At 41.2% G+C, this 18,956-nt stretch overlaps 2 pseudogenes across 2 annotated transcripts in view; one reads left to right on the top strand and one right to left on the bottom strand.

The window, feature by feature from the left end:
- The window catches only part of LOC306662151 (ubiquitin carboxyl-terminal hydrolase 17-like protein 6), a 56,785-nt pseudogene extending 50,438 nt beyond the window's left edge, over positions 1 to 6,347 (top strand). Inside the window, exon 5 of the transcript in view lies at positions 5,379 to 6,347. The product of the transcript in view is annotated as a ubiquitin carboxyl-terminal hydrolase 17-like protein 6 (transcript). The remainder of the gene's footprint in view (positions 1 to 5,378) is intronic.
- Positions 1 to 18,956, bottom strand: part of LOC306662318 (ubiquitin carboxyl-terminal hydrolase 17-like) — a 189,034-nt pseudogene that overhangs the window by 50,906 nt on the left and 119,172 nt on the right. The window lies entirely within an intron of this gene.

Genomic DNA, 18,956 nt, shown 5'->3' on the forward strand with positions numbered 1-18,956 from the left:
GTAAAAATGAAAATTATTTTCATGAAGATCTTCTTAATGAATCCAAAGCCTAATGGTTTAGGTATCTTACTAGTATGCTATATCTTCAAATAAAAATACACATAATCACAAGACACACACACATACACACACACACACACACACACACACAGAGAGAGAGAGAGAAATACAATTCTTTTACAGAATTTTTCCTTTTCCTCATTTTGGTAGACCTAATTCAAGTGTCCTCCCAACACAGCAGCCCCAGTCCACTGACTGGAATTTTAATTAATCACCTGTAGTTCTTTGAAAATTCTTGAACAATTCTGATAACTAAACCTGCTTCTGTACTTAAGATGCTTCACAAATAGTAATTGAAGAAAGAACTCCCATGACCTCTCCAGAGAATACATTGGCCACACCCAAACCTTGCTAATCCAATTAAGAGCTTAGAAGTGATTAGCGGATGTGACACCAAGTGAATGGGTGTGGTGGGTAGACTAGTTAGTACCTGAGGATCAGGAAAAGCATGCCCTTTGAAAATCATCTCAAAAGGAGAAGTGTCTCTCTTCCTCTTGGGGTAGGGCAGGGACACCTTGGAGGCATTGATGCTGGTGACAAGGAGGTAGCTTCTCTCCACTGGCAAGGCCAGTCTCAGTTTGATGACTTTATTAAACCACCATCTTCTCCATCAAATGGAGCTGATGCTAAAGTCCACTTGGGTCCTCCTCTACCTGCAGAGTCATCAGTGTCACCTTGGGCAGATGCACACTTGATAGACAATTTGACTCCCCTGGGGACACAGCTGACTCCCAGGGAGAAAGTGTCTCCCTGGAGAAATCGTCTGAGGCTGCTCTTGGCTGTGGAATATGGGAAGCCCCTGTTAGGAGAGTGCAGCTCTGCGGGCCTGACACACCCTCCTCAGTAAATGCAGGAAGTGGAGGAGATGGTATGAGTGCAGGAGGTCACAGAATCCATCATAGGCAAGGCAAAGTATTTGGGTAAATGTACCAAGGTCAATGCCTCCAGAGTTCCCCTCAGGGACACCCAGATTTTACAGTGCTCTGAGATATTCCCAAGAGATTGCCTCAGGACCAGTGGAGTTCTTTTTGTTTCTTGTACTTGGGGATGGCACTCAGGTGCACCAGAAAACTGAATCACATTTCCAGCCCTATTTGGTATTTTATAGAGAGACATGTTGTCATTGAGTTGCGTAGGGTCCCACTGTTGCACAGACTGTCTTTGAAATTGCAATCCTCCTGCCTCGATCTCCTGAACCACTGGGATTACAGACATGTGGCACAATGCCTGGTTATAGTGTGATTCTTGGAATTCATGAGAGAATAGAATCTCAGGATGTGTCTCAAAGGCATAGACATATAACAAATTATATACATATTCATGGGAGAATGGGGCATCTGAATTGAGAGATGCATGGGGGTCAAGCAAGGCACAGGCACTCAAGGTAGAATGTGGCCCCTCCACAGCGAGAGAGAGCTGTGTGGGGTGTGGGGTGTTAATCCTTAGAGTGACAGTTGTCAGGGGCTGCACTGGACATGGAGGCAAGCTGTGGTTACACCATTTCATGCCACCCTGGCCTCAGCTTCCACACTGCTCTCATGGTACAAGGCATGGCTCAGGGCTGTAGGCCAAGGTCATGTGTCTCTGAAGTTGCAATGGTTCATGGAGCTTTCTGCATTTCTATGGCACATGGGTATTGCCATTCAGATTCAGTGTCCCTGTCTTTATTTCCATGAATCTTTCATAGAAACACCAGCCCTCAAAGTCAGTGACAAGATTGGGCCTTGGGTACAGATTATAAGATGAGGTGAGCAGGCTGGACCTTGTAAATAGGTACTCCCTATGCTGTGAAATCAGCCAAACTGGAATTCCAGCGCCTGATGGGCAGATCACTTAGACACTGATTCTGGATAATGGGATTGTAAATGTCCTTTAACTGTATAAGTTATTCAAACTGCATATAGAGGTCATTTCTCTAAGCCCATTCATGAAAAATGGGGTTGATGGGCAGGTGTGTGTAATAAACCCTCATAAAAGCAATCTCTCTTGTGAAAATGACCTCACCTGTAGAAATGCTGGGTGTGTTCTCTGAGATCTCCAAATTCCTAGCAGTGACCTGATGCGGGAGTCGAGGGTCCTGATTACATCCCATGTCAATGGATATCACTGTGGACAAGGATCCCTAAGCCTTGCACATTGTAGGATTTTAAAGCCACCGTGACCCATGCCTAAATTTATTTAAATGTTTTTAGAATTCCTCCCAAGGTGGATGTTGGCTACATACTTTTTTCTCCTTAGTTATGCAAGTTTCTTTCCAAACCATGAGGTGATAACATTTCAAGAAAGGTTATACCTGAACAATGATTCTCTGAGCCTCCAATTAGAAATACCTTGTGGCTGAAAATGAGTGTTCACATTATGGTGGGATTGGAACAGTCACCAAGTCAATCTTAAATCAGGAGACAGAACCATCTTGATTGACCAGCTGGCAGTCCAGATTCACCAGCTGGCAGGACAGAGGGGCAGGCTGTACTTGTACACCCTTTGACACCCGCCAGTGTAGATTGGGAGGGGCCCAGAACAACCACATGACAGGAAAGCCAGATTGTAAGAGCTTCTAGGGCCTGGATTCACAGGAGATTCAGGTGTGTCTTCCGAGTTCACATGGAGGAGCAGGCTGTGGTTGTTGTTTGAGTGGTCCTTCTTGGAAGCCCATAGGGCATACCTTCTGCATATGTGACTAAATATTTCTGGGGACCCTGTGGCAGGGAGGAGTTAGGGGTGTCTCTACCTTCACACAGGGTTCCCCACACTATTCTGGTCCAACAGCAATCAATGGCCCTTTTCCAAACCACTTTCTTCTGCTGACTGCTCTCTCTTTCCAGGACCCAGGGAAGTCCAGACACATAGATTTACATAAAGAGATCCTGGTCTGTGGAGGCCATCATCCTCAAATCTCCTGTCCAGCATGGCATGAAAGCCCCAGCAGGAGGTGTTTCCAAGCTCTGTGGAGGACATGGAATTCTGCAGTTCCTAGGAGGACCATGATCTTCACCACGTCTCCTAGATTAGATCAGGCTTCCCTACTGCCCCAAGATTTCTCAGGTCCAGGCCTTCACAGAGCAGAACAATTCTGCTGAGCCTCTGTTTCCAGCAAGAACATTTGCTGGGCTCAGAACCTGAAGGGAATCAGGGTAGGGCTGCTGGGCCTGGGGCAGGACTGCCATCCACAACCTCTCCACATATCAAGTCAGTTGCTGGGCTGGAGTTTCCCTGGCCCAGCAGGTAGTGGCTCTGAAGGGAAAGATGCCCCCCCAATTCTAAGCCTGCAGAAGATGCTTGGGGGCACGTGAGGCACTGTCACATTTTTTACAGACTTTGTTGCACAAGGGAAACTTCCTTGTACCTCCCCTACAGGCAGAGGATCTCATTGTTTACAAAGGGAAAATGGGAGCACTTAAATAGTTGGTTTTGTCCAAGGTGCTTCCACAAACAATGCTGGAGGCCACTGAGAGCTGTGTGCATGCCAGCCCCTCGGGTAATCATCCATGATCATGGTTGGTAGGTCACAAACATCTCATGTGTAGACAAATGTGCAGAAAATATTCATGAAAAAATTAAGTGATACAAAGAATATGATAGCATGAAGAAGACTCCCAGTGATAGGAGGGCAGGAGAGAGAAGCTTGGCAGGCAGACAGGCCTAAAGTGCCCATCCTCATAGTGCATTTGTCTTTTGTTATTCTGCCACTGACCACAGATGGAGTAGATGGCTCCTGACCAGTGCCTCCAATGGAGCCTGACTGTGTGATCAGTACCCTCAGCCAGTCCCCCTGAGGTATCAACACCCTGACTGGGCAGGTGTGACTACATTCAGAGACCACTGCTTTCAAATCACCAGTCCTTGGTCTTTATGGGTGACTAACTCCCCTCCCACATCATCATACAAAGACCTAGACAGCAGTCATCTGGCAGCAAGCCACCCCTGCTTTCTTTCATTAGATTCATGCATCCTCTTATTTTGCTCTCCTGCTCCTTGACAGTGGATCTCATTTTTCAAATTCACAAGACAAAGAAACTATAAATCCTTTCTTCTCCATCCTTCTCCTAATCATCATGATCAATTTAAGGAAGTGGGAGATTGAAGGACAGAATGCCCTAGAGACCTAGTGAAATTATTTGCACTGTAACCTTTTAGAGGCCAGACAGAGGTAGACATGTCCATTTCTAGCTTTGTTCCAGAACATTCCAGTGAAAAATAAAATTTGAGATGTAAGGAACCATAAAATTAAAAACCTTAGTACATTAATCTTATTTAAATTATTTATGGGTGCTATGGTCATAGCTCAATGGTAGAGGGTTTGCCTACCATGCGTGAGGCATTCAGTTCAATTCTGAGCACCACATAAAATAAATAAAATAAATTATTTATGATACTACATAAGTACTGGCATTTGGGTGGAGAAATCTGTACACATGGTACATGAAAATTGGAAGCAACGTTATCATGAACATAATTGAAATACTATTCTAACTGGTGCCACATGACTCCTGCATATTTCTTCCAAAGCCACGAAGGCATATTCTCATATGACTTCCTTTTGAATTCAAAATCATGATGGAAATGATTCAGGAAACACTTAAACATGACTTGTTGCATTGAGAAGAGAGGGAATTGAAATGCATCCTTTTCTATGTAAAGTGGTTTAAAATTGAGAAACACTTTTAATAAATGAAAACAGTACTCCATTTAAAATATTACCTATATGAAACTGTGCATACCTCAAATACTAATAGAATGTTCACACACAAAAACAAGAAACAAGACTTTACCCTCTATTCTTCATATTCCATGTTTTATGAGACCCAATTCAAAAACATTTCCATCACACCAACCGAGCAGAACTACCGAAAATGTTGGTTTGTTGGTTTGCTTTGTCTAACTGGAGACCTCAGAATATTCCTGAACAATCCTGATAATTGAACCAGATTTGATGCTCCTGTGATCCACAAATCAGAGAAAGGAGTCAAGGAGTCTCTGCCAGAAGGGATCCAACCACCCCCACAATTCTTAATCCATTTAAGTGCTTAAAGGTGATTGGTGGATCTGACACAGAGTCCGTTGGTGTGGTGGAAAGTCTGATCTATGAAAGGGCTGGATACTTGGAGAAGACTGTCATTTGAAGACCAGCTCACAAGAAGAAGCTTTCCTACTCTTGAAATATCAGCTGGGAAACCCTGTGGTCAGTGCTCTTGGAGATATCGAGGTAGATTCACCTCACTGTGGAGGTATGTTTCGGTTTGGTGCCTTTGTATATCCTATATGTTCCTTAAATGCAGCTGATGGGAAAGTCCATTTGGGTTTTTATCTACCTGCAGAGTCACCATTGTCACCTTGCACTAATGCATGCTTGAATAGCAATTTGGCTCCTGTGGAGACACAGTTGTCTCCTAGGGAGAAACTATCTCTGAGCTGGCAGAGACCTTCTGGGGTTGGTGCTAGACTGCAGAACATGGGAAACACTTGCTACATGAATGCCACTCTGCAGTGTCTGACATACACCCCTCCTCTGGCCAACTACATGCTTTCACAGGAGCCCCCCAAACCTGTCCTCCTCACCCCTACTCACAGGGTCTGCATGCTGTTTGATGAAAGCTCACATGACATGGGCTCTCCACCACCTTGGAGATGTCATTCAGCCACTGCATGCATTGACTGCTAGCTTCCAAATATGGCAGCAGGAAGATGCCCATGAATTTCTGCTGTTCATCCTCGATGCCCTGCAGAAAGCATGTCTGCATGGGCACAAGCAGCCAGGTGCTCACTCACAGGACATCACCCTCATGCACCAAATATTTGGAGGGTGCTAGAGATCACAAATCAAGTGCCTCTGCTGCCACCGCCTTTCAGACACTTTTGACCATTTCCTGGAATCACCCTAGATGTCCTGGCAGCTCAGAGTGTGCAGCAAGCCTTGGAGCAGTTGGTGAAGCCTGAATGGCTAGAGGGGGAAAATGCCTATCACTGTGGTGTTTGTCTGAAGAAGATACCAGCCTGCAAGAACTGGACCATCGGACTGCCTCAAACCGTTCTCAGTTCTCACAGGTGACAATATTGCTAAGCATGTGCACTATCCTGAGTGTCTTGACATGCAGCCATACATGGCTCAGCATTGCAGTGGCCCATTGGCCTGTGCCCTCTAGGCCATGCTGGTTCAAGCTGGGGTGAGCTGCCACAGTGGACATTACTATTACTACATAAAAGCTGGGAATGGCCAGTGGTATAAAATGGATGATACTAAGGTAGTGGCCTGTGTCATTACTTGTTGCAGAGACATGTTTAAGTAGCCCTAAGATGGCAGCTGCTGTTGGGCCAAGAGGTGGTGCATAATTAGTGTTAACACGGCGTGATCTACTTTTGCCTGATTAGTTAATGTCTCCTCTGCGCTAGGGGTCAACAGATGTTTCTCATCCTAAATTGGTACCGTGGCGCATGTGCCAACCTGCTACTTAATTCTAAGCTGATTGGCTGCCTTAGTGTATATAAGGCATTCTCTTCACCTGGGAGGAGATGGCAGAATGAAGGACACAGTACGCGGAATTTAGATTTGATCTATATGAGATTGATCATGGATGTGTTTGTTAGAGACATATAACTGATTTAAATGTTAAGATGCTAACTGTTAAGTATAACATCAAGTACTCTTAACTCCTTAAACTCCTTAAATATAGGGTAACATAATTAACACATTTTTGCTGTTTTCATAAATTGGTAAATAAAACAGTGGTTTATAATTACTGTATCACTGAAACCAAGATTACTAGGAGTTTTAACAGGGATAATTCTATATAAAGGGTTCAAAAGTTTCAACTACATTCCAAATAGAGTTTTATAAATACAGTATTTCATCTTATTAAAATGAAGCAATTTATCTAAATTCAGAAATTTACAGGGGTTGTTTCAGAATATAAATTTTATAAAAGGGGATCAACAGATTAAACAATTACAGGATTCTAGATATAAAACTTTATTTAGCAAAGAAAACAGAGTTTCTAGGCAAAAAGTCTTTATGTGATAAAATAAAGCTGTAATACATCTAAGTAAACAACAACATGGTCTCATTAAGTGATTAAAAAATTTAAATTAAGGGTAAATTTTGAAATTTTTATGTGTATATATAAGTAACACAACAGTCAAAATTATTCAAGGCTTTCCCCTAAGGTCAAACACTAATGCACTAGTATAAACCAAAGTTCAATCTATATGCTAAAATGACAAATAATTCTTAAAATATTAATTTAGTCTTAACAGTATGTTCACAAAGTTTTATTTCCTAGTGCAACTAGTCTTAAAAATTTGCAGTTTGTACAATGCTGGTTAAATAGTAGATGTTATTTTACAGTATTACAATACAGTAGAAAGTAAATTTTCCTCCAAAGCTAAACTAGGTTAATATAAAAACATGAATGTAATTATGACTCTATTTCTATTCTTATATATTAAATTGTGCTCGGATCTATGAGGTATACAAGCCCTTAACATAAAACAATTAAAAGAACATTTTATCAAGCTGGTTTTCTTCAAACTAAAGTGGTAATGGTAATTTTAAACTTATAAGAAGAGCAAATTTTATTGGGGATTTATCATTTAATAAATGTAACTGGACCTGAATTTATATTGCCTTCTACACTGAGATAAAAGTATGAATATAATTCTAAAAGTTAATGAGAGAAAGTTAATGATTTATTTAAAGAATAATGTTGTAAAACCTAAAAAGATTTACCACTTTACTCCACACAGGGAAAGTTGAAAGCTCTGTCAGCTTTCTTTGATTCATGTTTTACATATAACACCATATTGTGTTAACTAATATTCATACACACTTAGGAAACTATACATGTAATCCTTGTAAAATGACATTTTAAAAGAAGCCAATGTCCAGCTTCAAAACTAGACCACCTTACCTAGGATTTGTGAAGAGCCCCACCTTACCTGGGATAAGGCTGTGTCTCCCACCTTACTACATGTTAGAGTGACTCCACAATAAGCCAGACTTCAGCTCCATTAATGTTACATACAACAGATTGGTTTTTGTAGTAAAATTACTGTGATCTCAAACAGGGTTTGAATGTGTACTTCCACTGCTACCTGTTAGTGCCTTACAAAAGTATATTAGGCCATTATCTCTGGACAGGAAATAAATAAAAAGGGTAAAAGTAACTATAAAATTATAAACATTAAAGTTAAAGCCCAATATTCTTACTTTAAGACTGCTAAGACTGGTTTGCTGGATGTTTAAAATCAAGACTTAAACATTGAAATTAAGATAAAAGGACCCAAAACAAACAAACAATGCTGGAGGCCGCTGCCCTGTAGGGGCCCACAGTGGTAGCTGGCCTCGCCCTAAGATGGTGCCGAGAAGCCCAACTGCAAAGAAAAACAACTTTAAGGAAGTGCTTTCTATTGGCTGACTGATCTCCTCCACGACCGTGCTTAGCTCGTGATCAGTACATGTCCTCATTACCCACCATCAAGTCTCCACGAGCCCAACGCCTGCCCCGTTAGGTGATTGGTTGTTACATCCCATAAAGCTGCGTACTTTTCACAGCAGTGAGGGGCAGCAGCTGCACGATGAGAGAAGAAGAAGAGAGAGCAGCAGCTGCGCAAGAGAGAAGAGGAGGAGAGAGAGCTGTGCGGCGAGAAGAGGAAGAAGAAGAAGGAGGAGGAGGAGGAGGAGGAGGAGGAGGAGAAGGAGAAGAAGAAGAAGAAGGTGGCAGAGGAAGAAGAACCAGGCACTCTGCTCAGAAGCTCTCCGATAAAAATAAAGACCTTAAAACTCCATCTGAGAGCTGAGTCTTCATTGTACTTGTTGGATGAGACAAAACAATATTTGGATCTTGCACTCAGAGTCATCCTGAACTCAGGGGACAAGAGAACTTCTTTAAGGAGCTTCACAATGTGGGCCACATGACCTCCCGATCAGGGAGATGCTGAGAGCACTAGAGGATGAAAAGCCAATCAGCTCATCTACTGAAGAAAAAGGTTCTTAGAAAAGGAAAACATCCCTAAAGCTTCCAAAGGAAGACACCTCATCAAGGAGACACTATCTAGTGATCTGCTCTCAAGTTCTACATGAGTGACCCCTATGGGGACTCAGCTGAACCTTAACAACAGTTAGGAACAAGGTCAATTTGACTGACTTGATCTTAAACACCTTGCAAAAATAGTTAAAACCAATACACAGTCATTGCTGGACATTTTAAAACCAAAACAATAGTTATTGATATGTAACTTGAAATGTACACTTGTATTAGCTCCCCAAGATAAGTAATAGTGGAGGTGACAACAAAAGAATCTTAGACCACAATGCCTGGCAACTATCAAGAAAACTGCCAGAGTATTAAGTTTTTAGTCACTTTAAGGCCTGCTGATCTTCCTAACTTCCTATACAGGTAGACTTAATCCATGTTTGCTAGTATAATTCTCTAACCCTATGTAACATAAACAAAGGGATTTCTACTAAGCAAAGAGTTTATCATAAAAAGATATTTTACAAAAATCAGATGACATTAGGTAAGTTAACTAAATGTTGTGTTACATTCATGATAACTCTGACAATATTAAAGATTTCAAAAAAAGGCTTTATCCTCTCAGCCTTGTTAGGCTTTCCCATTTCAATCATCTTCTTGATATTCATTGACATGTTCCAGGTACAATTAATTTTGCACCCATGTGTATTTGTTTCTCTCATAGCACGAGACTTTCACCACTAGAAAGACTCAATTTCTAACAAGGGACTCCAAACTGATTGACCCACCCCATATAACCCCCTCTCAGTTTGCAGCAGCAAGAACTGTCATCACCCATTTGCCTTTAGGCAGTAAGAGTTTCCTAAAATTAAAGGGCTAATGATAATAAAAATATTAAAAGACAGTCAATATAGATAGGTAATTGGGTGGAATCACAAAAATAAAGGCCAGTTTGGGTCCAGAAAGTTGGAGGCAAAGGACTGCTGAGAAATTCAAATGTTAATGCTTCCAGAAAACTTCCTTAATGCTTACTATGAACCAGTTCCACTTCCAACCTGTTGTTAAGTCTCTCCAACAGGATCAAATTATGAGAGAACCAACCCCAAGAGATGACAAATTTCCAACACCAATTCAAGCCAGGACACTACATATATGTCAAATGATTCCAGAACAAAGGACTAACACCCACCTTAAAAAGAGGGAAACTTGCTCATAGCATGGACTCATCACATCTGAGTCAAGACACCAAAAATGGACAGCCCTCAGAGACTCCAACCACCCTCCAAAGTTAAAACTGAAAATATATTAATCATTTTGTTCTCTTGCTTATTCTTGCACCTCTACTCTAGTACTTGGGGACATCCTCATGCCCATATGACATCCATCTTATGGCCCTGAGGGAACATAATTGACATGTATGTCAGCTATAACTTCATGCCTGGTACTTCAAATTTTTGAGATTACCAAATGGGATGAATACTCTATTACTGTTCACATCATTCCCCACGTGTACTGTTATGATGGGGAGGGAGGAAAGGAACATATGGGCCTAATATCTAAAAGAGCAGCCCCTGTCTTAGTTCCCCTCCTAGTGAGAACAGGTCTAGCCAGCTCCACAGCTGTAAGGACCACTGTACTGATTACAGTAAACTGAAATTTAAAACCTGAAGTAGACTTAAGTGAATTAGAAAACTCTGTGAGCCCCTTAGAAAATTTGATTCACTTGCTGAAGTAGGTTCCTGGAAGAGAAGAGGGTTATGTTTGCTGTTTTTACAACAGGGAGGATTTGGTATGGCCAAGGGGAGACCTGATATTTCCAGAGAAACCACTGAGGTGTCATTCATGATATTTTATCTATGATTACAAAAAGGCAGAAGGAGAGAGAGGAAAGTGAAAAACCTGAGGGAAATTGTCACCAGTTTCTGTTCTCTTCATCCACCTGGTTTAGTACTCTAATTACCAGGATGGTGGGACCTCTCATCCTAGCTCTACATTGTGCTGTATGTGATAAACTATTCCACCAAATGTCTTAGAGATAGAATCCAATCTGTTAAACTAATGGTGTTAGGCAAATTTACAATCACCTCTATACTAATGATGAATCAATGATTTGATTATGTACACTGAAAGCAGTGGGGAATGTGACAGGCTTGACAGATTTGGCTCCATGGAAATGCCATAGACCAGGCTATATAGGCAATGATCAAAGAGACTCCACTTGGCTCTGAGACCCCATGTTATGTAGGAAATGCTTCTCCCATGGAATGTTCCCACCTCTGTACCCAGAAATGGTTGCTTAGCTTCTCCCATGGGAACGCCTTCCTCTGTACCTTCTTCCATTACTTTGCATGACACATTTGGCAATACAAAATTACAGTTTTACTTATGGTCTAAAATGTGTCGTCTAAACTCTGGAGGGTGTCAGAGGGTATTAAGGGGTGTGGACTTGCAACCTGCCCCTCCATCCTGTCAGCTGGTGAATCCAGACTGCCAGCTGGTTAATTAAGATGGTCCTGTCTTCTGCTTTAAGATTGACTTGGTGATGTATTGCAATCTCCCCATAACATTTCAGAGGACCCTGCAAGATAATCACTTGAGTCAATGCTGTGGCTCTTGGGAGCATTGGAGTCCTGGATTCTCTGAAGCAGAGAGAGGGATCCTCCTACTCTTGTTGTGGGAGTTCTCTGCTTTGCCAAGGTCTGCACCTGCTGTGATGACTAATTGGAGCCTTCCCATAAAAGAGCACCTGGTGCGGCTCACTCCTATAATTCAAGTGTGGTGTGGTTTATGCCTGTAAATCCAGAGGCTTTGAAAGAGGATGGAACTGCATGTGTTTGGAGGCACCTCAGTTGTTCTCCCGGTTTGACTTGACTGTAATTCCTTAGAGGTTCTGAGGGCCCAATGGTAAACTTTTGAAGTGTTTTAGGGGCTCTGTGATTGAGGTGTATCAAGCACTTGATTATCAGTCTTTCCAAGTGTACCAAGTCCTTGACTGTAGAAGGCAAACGTGTATCAAGTGACTGTGAGTCTGAGGAGGTCATGGTCAATAACCTAAGCACTCTGGCGCATGAACCATGATGACGGGCTCAAGTTTGGGATTGTGTGGAGTAGAGTGTATCTGTCTTGTGTTTCTGTCTTGTCCTGCTTATTGTTTCTTTGTTTGTGTATGTCTCTACCCCAGTTTATATCTAACACTTTTCTCAACACTTTGCCCTAGCAAGACTCCCCAGAATTCTTTTCTCTCATCTTCCTATTGTTTCTGCCTATTGCTTTGTTAGTTTCTTAATCCAAACCTGGCCTGATTAGCAACCTGAAGAAACATGGTTAAAAACATTTTTATCCATGTTCACTTGCATTAAAATGTAAGCTGCTGCTCACAGGACTAATTAATGGCCTATATCCTTTTGACTAGGAAAATTCCAAAAACTTAAAAGAATTGCAGGCATGAAAGGCTTCCAAGTATTGGAGTTGGTCCACCAAAATGCCAGGCTAACATCTTGATGGCTGCTATCCAAGAGACTACAAAACCGGTTGAGAACAAGACCCCAACTTGAGCAGGCTCTCTGTAGGAGACCAATGGAAGCGGGCTCCCTTGCTGTCTCTTTGGGAAATTTGTTCAGAGAGAGTGTGACATGGCATCCTAGACATTCTCTTAATTCTTTTCATCTCTGATGAGCAGGACCACATCAGAATGGAGGCCAGGAAAGCTTTAAAAATTCTATTTATTGGGTTCATCATTTTGATATGGCACATCCAGTTTTTTTTTTTTTTTTTTCAGATCAGACCTATTGTATTCAACTGTAAAGGATATTTTTACACTCTGTTTCATTCAGTGGCCAATTTGCCAGTGTTAACTCTGGATCTAATGTTTAAATGGCTACATAATGTATAAGGTATTTGGTTTTTTTAATGGTTATGTACACAAGACTATTGTCATGTCTACATATGTTTGGCACCAAAATTGTTATATGAGCTCCTAAATTAAAATGAATCCAAATGCCTTTCATTCATGTGATTTAAAAAGTTCAATTTAAATTGGGTGAACCAAATATGTCTTTCAAGTTACTACCACACTTTTGCTTCTGGGTGGTCACAAAATGATACAATGTTAATGTCTATAAAATGTCTAATATCTGTTTCTTCTAGATTTTTCTTCAGCAGGGGAAGAATGGCCAATACTGTCCAATAAAATTGTCCTGATATCTGGGATTTTAAATAAAATTAATTCGGATTTGACATGTTTGGGATTGATCTTGGATTTGTTTCTTAGAGACTTCTGATTGGTTTACCGAGTTAAAATACTGTTAAATACAACAAGTATTCTTAACTCCTTAAGTTCCATAGGGTAACATACTTGGAACATTCCTGGTGTTTTCATAAATTGGTAAATAAAGGATTTAAAAATACTTTGTGTAAATCATTGAAAACAAGGTTACTAAGTGTCACCAACAGGTTATATTTCTATAAACAAAGGGTCCAAATGTTTCAACTACCTTTTAAATAGAGCACTATAAATTACATGAAGTATTTCATCTTATTAAATGGAGTAATTCTTCTCAATTCATAAATTACAAGTTTGCATTAAAGTCTAAATTTTAAAAGAGGGATTTGACAGATTGCAAAGAAATTGAAAGGTTCTAAATATAGTAATTTATTTAGTAAAAGGAAAAACAGAAAAATTGCTCGATTAGAGTGTCTTTTTTGTGCCAAAATAAAGTTGTAATACAACTGTGTAAATAGATGATCTAATTAATGATTAACATAAGTGTAAATGAAGGGTAAAGTTTAAAGAAAATGATTAACCTAATGACATAAACCAAAGTTTAGTCTATATGTTAAGATGACAAGTAATTTGTAAAACATTACTTTACTGTTAACATGATGTTCTGTTAAGTTTTATTCTCTAAAGGAGATAGTCTTAGAAGTTTGGAGTTTGTGAAACTCTAGTTAACCAGCAACTGCTATTTATAGGAGTATTATACTACATTTTAAAGTCTAAATTTTTCTTTGAAAGCTACACTTGGTTAATATAAAACATCAAGTGTAATGATGCTATTCTCTTCTTTGTGTATTAAATGTGCTCATATCTTCCAGGTATACATGTCTTTAAAATAAAATGGTTAAAGAACTTGATGAATCTGTGGTTCTCCAGACAAAAGTTTTTGGTAACACTAATTTTACACTGAGATATAAATATTTAAAGGTATTTTTAAAAAGATATCAAGAGCCTGATCTGTTTAAAAATTAAAAATGTTCTCTTCTTGGTTCCCATTTCTCTTGGACAAGGAATTCTGTCATAAAGGATAGTTTAGATGTTAGTAACCATTCTTTAACTTGTACTCAACTAACATCATTTTGATCCACTTTCCCTTCTGCTTATGATTCTAGATCTCATGATTTTTTTTTTTTTAAGTTTGGAATCATTGCAACAGCCACTAATGAGTAACATAATGATATGTTTTACTTATGATATAAAATGTGTACTATAAACACTGGAGGGTGTCCAAGGGTACAGTATTACAGCCTGCCCCTCTGTCCCGCCAGCTAGTGAATCTGGACTGCCAGCTGATTAATCAAGATGGTTCTGTCTCCTGATTTAAGATTCACTTGGTGATTTTTCCAATCCGACCATAACGTGAACACTCATTTTCAGCCACAAGGTATTCTAACTGGAGGCACATAGAATCATTGTTCAGGTATAACCTCTCCTGAAATGTTATCCCCTCATGGTTTGGAAAGGAACTTGCATAACTAAGAAGACAATGTATGTGGCCAACATCCACCTTGGGAGGAATTGTATAAACAGTTAACTAAATTAGGCATGGATCATGGTAGCTTTAAAATCTCACAATGTGCAAGTCTGAGTGATCCTTGTCCACAATGATATCCACTGACAGGGGCTGGAATCAGGACCCTCGACTCCCACAACAGGCCACTGCTAGGAATTTGGAGATCTCATAGAACACACCCAGTATTTCCACTTGTGAGGTCATTTGCACAAGATAGATTGTTTTTATGAGGGTTTAATTACACACAGCTGCCCATCAACTCCATTTTTCATGAATGGGCTTAGAGTATTGACCTTCATATGCAGTTTGAATAATTCATAAAGTTAAAGGACATTTGCAATTCCATTATCCAGAATCAGTGTCTAAGTGATCTGCCCATCAGGCTCTGAAGTTCCAGTTTGGCTGATTTCACAGCACAGATAGTTCCTATTTACCAGGCCCAGCCTGCTCACTTCATCTTGGGATTGGTACCCAAGGCCCAATCTTGTCACTGACTTTGTAGGCCGGGTGTTTCTATGAAAGGATCATGGGAATAAAGGCAGGGACACTGAATCTGAATGCCAATACCCATGTGCTATAGAAATGCAGATAGCTGCATGAACCATTGCAACTTCTGAGACACGTGACTTTGGCCTACAGCCCTGAGCCATGCCTTGTAGCATGAGAGCAGTGTGGAAGCTGAGGCCAGGGTGGCATGACATGGTGTAGCCACAGCCTGCTTCCATGTCCAGTGAAGCCCCTGAAAACTGTCTCTCTCAGGTCCTAACACCCCACACCGAGATGTAGCTCTCTCTCCCTGTGGAGGGGCCATATTCTACCTTGAGTGTGTGTGACTTGCTTGACCCCCATGCATCTCTCAATTCAGATGCCCCATTCTCCATGAATATGTATATAATTTGTTATATGTCTATGCCTTTGAGACACATCCTGAGATTCTATTCTCTCATGAATTCCAAGAATCACACTATAACCAGGCATTGTGCCACATGTCTGTAATCCCAGTGGCTTAGGAGGCTGAGGCAGGAGGATTGCAATTTCAAAGCCAGTCTGAGCAACACAGGACCCTACGCAAATCAATGACAACCTCTCTCTATATGAAATACCAAATAGGGCTGGAAATGTGGTTCAGTTGTCTAGTGCATGGTACCTGAGTACCATCCCCAAGTACAAGAAACAAAAGAACTCCACTGGTCCTAAGACAATCTCTTGGAATATCTCAGAACACTGTAAAATCTGGGTGTCCCTGAGGGGAACTCTGGAGGCATTGACCTTTGTATATTTACTCAAATACTTTGCCTTGCCTGTGATGGATTCTGTGATCTCCTGCACTCATACCATCTCCTCCACTTCCTGCATTTACTGAGGAGGGTTGTGTCAGGCCTGAAGAGCTGCACTCTCCTAGCAGGGTCTTCCCATATTTCACAGCCTCAAGCAGTCTCAGAAGGTCTCTCCAGGCAGACACTTTCTCACTGGGAGCCAGCTGTGTCCCCAGTGGAGTCAAATTGTTATCAAGTGTGCTTCTGCCCAAGGTGACACTGGTGACTCTGCAGATAGAGGAGGGCCCAAGTGGACTTTAGCATCAGCCTCCATTTGATGGAGAGAGATGGTGGATTTATAAAGTTCATGGACTGAGACCGGCCTTTTAGTAGCCCTAAGATGGCAGCAGGCATTGGGCCAATAGGTGGTGCATAATTAGTTGTTAACAAGGCGTGATCAACAGATGTTCCTCATTCTTATTTGGTACCATGGCACATGCTCCAACCGTGCTCCTAATCCTAAGCTGATTGACTGCCTTAGTGTATATATGACATTCTCTTCACCTGGATGAGATCACAGAATGAAGGACGCAGTACATGGGATGCACCAGCAAGAAGCACCTCTGATAGAAAGCACCTCTGATAGCATGCACGTCTAGCATGTACCTTAAGGTCACGGGTCGCAGATCGTAGATCATAGAACGCAGGACTAAGAACACATCTCTGGGTCACAGGTTGCAGGACACAGGCCGCATGCCACACCCCACACACTCCAAGAAGCGACTGACCTTTAAGAAGCAGTAGACCTTTGATAAGTGTAGCCTCTCTGAAAGATTAGCACCTCCAAAATTAATCAAAGTCTCTCTTCCTCTAAGCAAAATCTCTCTTTCCTCTAAGCAAAGTCTCTCTTCCTCTAAGCAAAGCCTCATTTCCTCTATAAACTAGGAAACAAGCAAGCAAGCAAGGAAGTAGCCCAGATAATGATAATAAAAGTAGTCATTCCCAGGCCACCTCCGATAAATTCCCGCGGGATTGTTGCTGCGGGCAGCAACAACTTGTGTCCTGAGTCAGTGTGCATACATCATCTTTTATGTCCAGAAGAGTGAACTTGAAACAGACAGAAGGAGCATTTAACTAGGCAGGAAACTGAATGCTCTTGGAAGTGAAGACGCAGTCTTGGGAGCTGCCCAAAGAGAGCTCCAGAGAGACCCTGTGGCATGTAGGGGATTCAGAAAAGCCCCTGGGGGACACAGCAGCCAGAGAACTCACCTTAGATCTGTAGAATTTCCTGCAAGAAGGAAATGACCAAAGTCTGAATTCAACCCAGGAAAGTAGAATTCACTCTGCCTCCCAATGGAGTCACCCCTCACCAGTCAAAACACAGAGGAGGGCAGAAAATTCACATAACCAGGAATATACAAGAGGTTGTGTGGGGTTCTAGCAATCCAGTACGAGGATGAGCCCAGGTGCCCTCACACACACACACACACACACACACACACACACCACACAGGCACACGGAGAACCCCTAAAATGCTGAGATGTGTAGACTCAGTCTAAATCATCCTCAGAATTCTCCACATGAACTATGGGCCAGAATTCTAAATTTAAATTTCAAATGTTAGAGTGCAACTACAATTCATATCCAGCTCTTCAGAATTATTCTGGGACCCATGAGTACCTGGCAATGGTAATGAGGTCATGAAGATCAAACCATGGTGACATGCCCACATATACAGCTCCAAAATATTTAGCAGGGAGCCCCTGGGCTTCCCAGCTTCTGTGGCCTTCACTGCTTTTCAGGCCTTCTGGCTACCTCTCATCCCTCCTCTTACTCCTACCCCCATGTGACCTTTTCTCCATGAACAGGTATCTCTAAAAGAGATGTAGGAGAAGAGTTTCCAGGACACTCTGGGTCTCATAGGTTAGAGTAGAAAACAAACGTAGATAAAAATAGCTTAGATTTTTTCAAACCTATGATCATTTTCAGATCTCAGGATCAAGAGAAACCAGTGGGAAATTGCAATATTTGTACAATTAACGTGTTCATTAAATTATTTTGATATGAGACACTTGTTTCAAAGCATTAGAATTTGTAAATTCTCACACGTGTGAAACGTAAATGAAAAGTAAATTTCAAAAGGAAACTATATGCAAGCTGTAATTGGACCCATTTTCTGTTTCAATTGATATATGATAATTCTTGTGCCTACAATGTACTATGCAATGTTTTGATACTTGTAAATATTATGAAGCTACTATATCCAATGTTTATCATTTCATGTTGGTGAGAATATTCAAACAACCTCTTCTTTCTATTTTAAAACAAGGCAACATGATCACTGTCACCTGGTGAAAACTGGAGAACATTGTGTTGAGTAAAGTAAGCCAGGTATACAAGAGGGAGTATTTTGTTGTCTTAAAACAGAGCCTCAGCTCTCCTCCTTACTGTGCAGGTGCTGGTCCAGTGCAGTTCCAGCAGTTGGTTCTAAACCTGTGCTGCTGTCCCCATTGCCATGGCAAGTCAAGATGGAATTTGTGCCTTCAATGCACAGAGTTTTCACTTTAGTATCCACTGTAAAGTTATACAAAATAAAATCAATTTTGACAAGTGATGGGCTGACAGATCTGGCTCCATGAGAATAGTATAGGCCAGACTATAAGGGAAATGACTAAACAGATTCCATTTTGCTCTGAGACTCCATGTTATGTAGGAAACAAGTTTCTCCCATAGGAACACCCTGCTTCTCTACCCATCTTCAGTTACATAGCATGACATGTTAAGCAATACAAAATGAGAATTATTATGTAATAAAATTTGCTCTCTTTTGATTCCTATTGCTCTTGAACAATGTACCATGTGAAAGGTGATTGTGTGGATG

Source organism: Sciurus vulgaris, assembly GCF_902686455.1.
Source record: "Sciurus vulgaris genome assembly, chromosome: 5".
Taxonomy (NCBI): domain Eukaryota; kingdom Metazoa; phylum Chordata; class Mammalia; order Rodentia; family Sciuridae; genus Sciurus; species Sciurus vulgaris.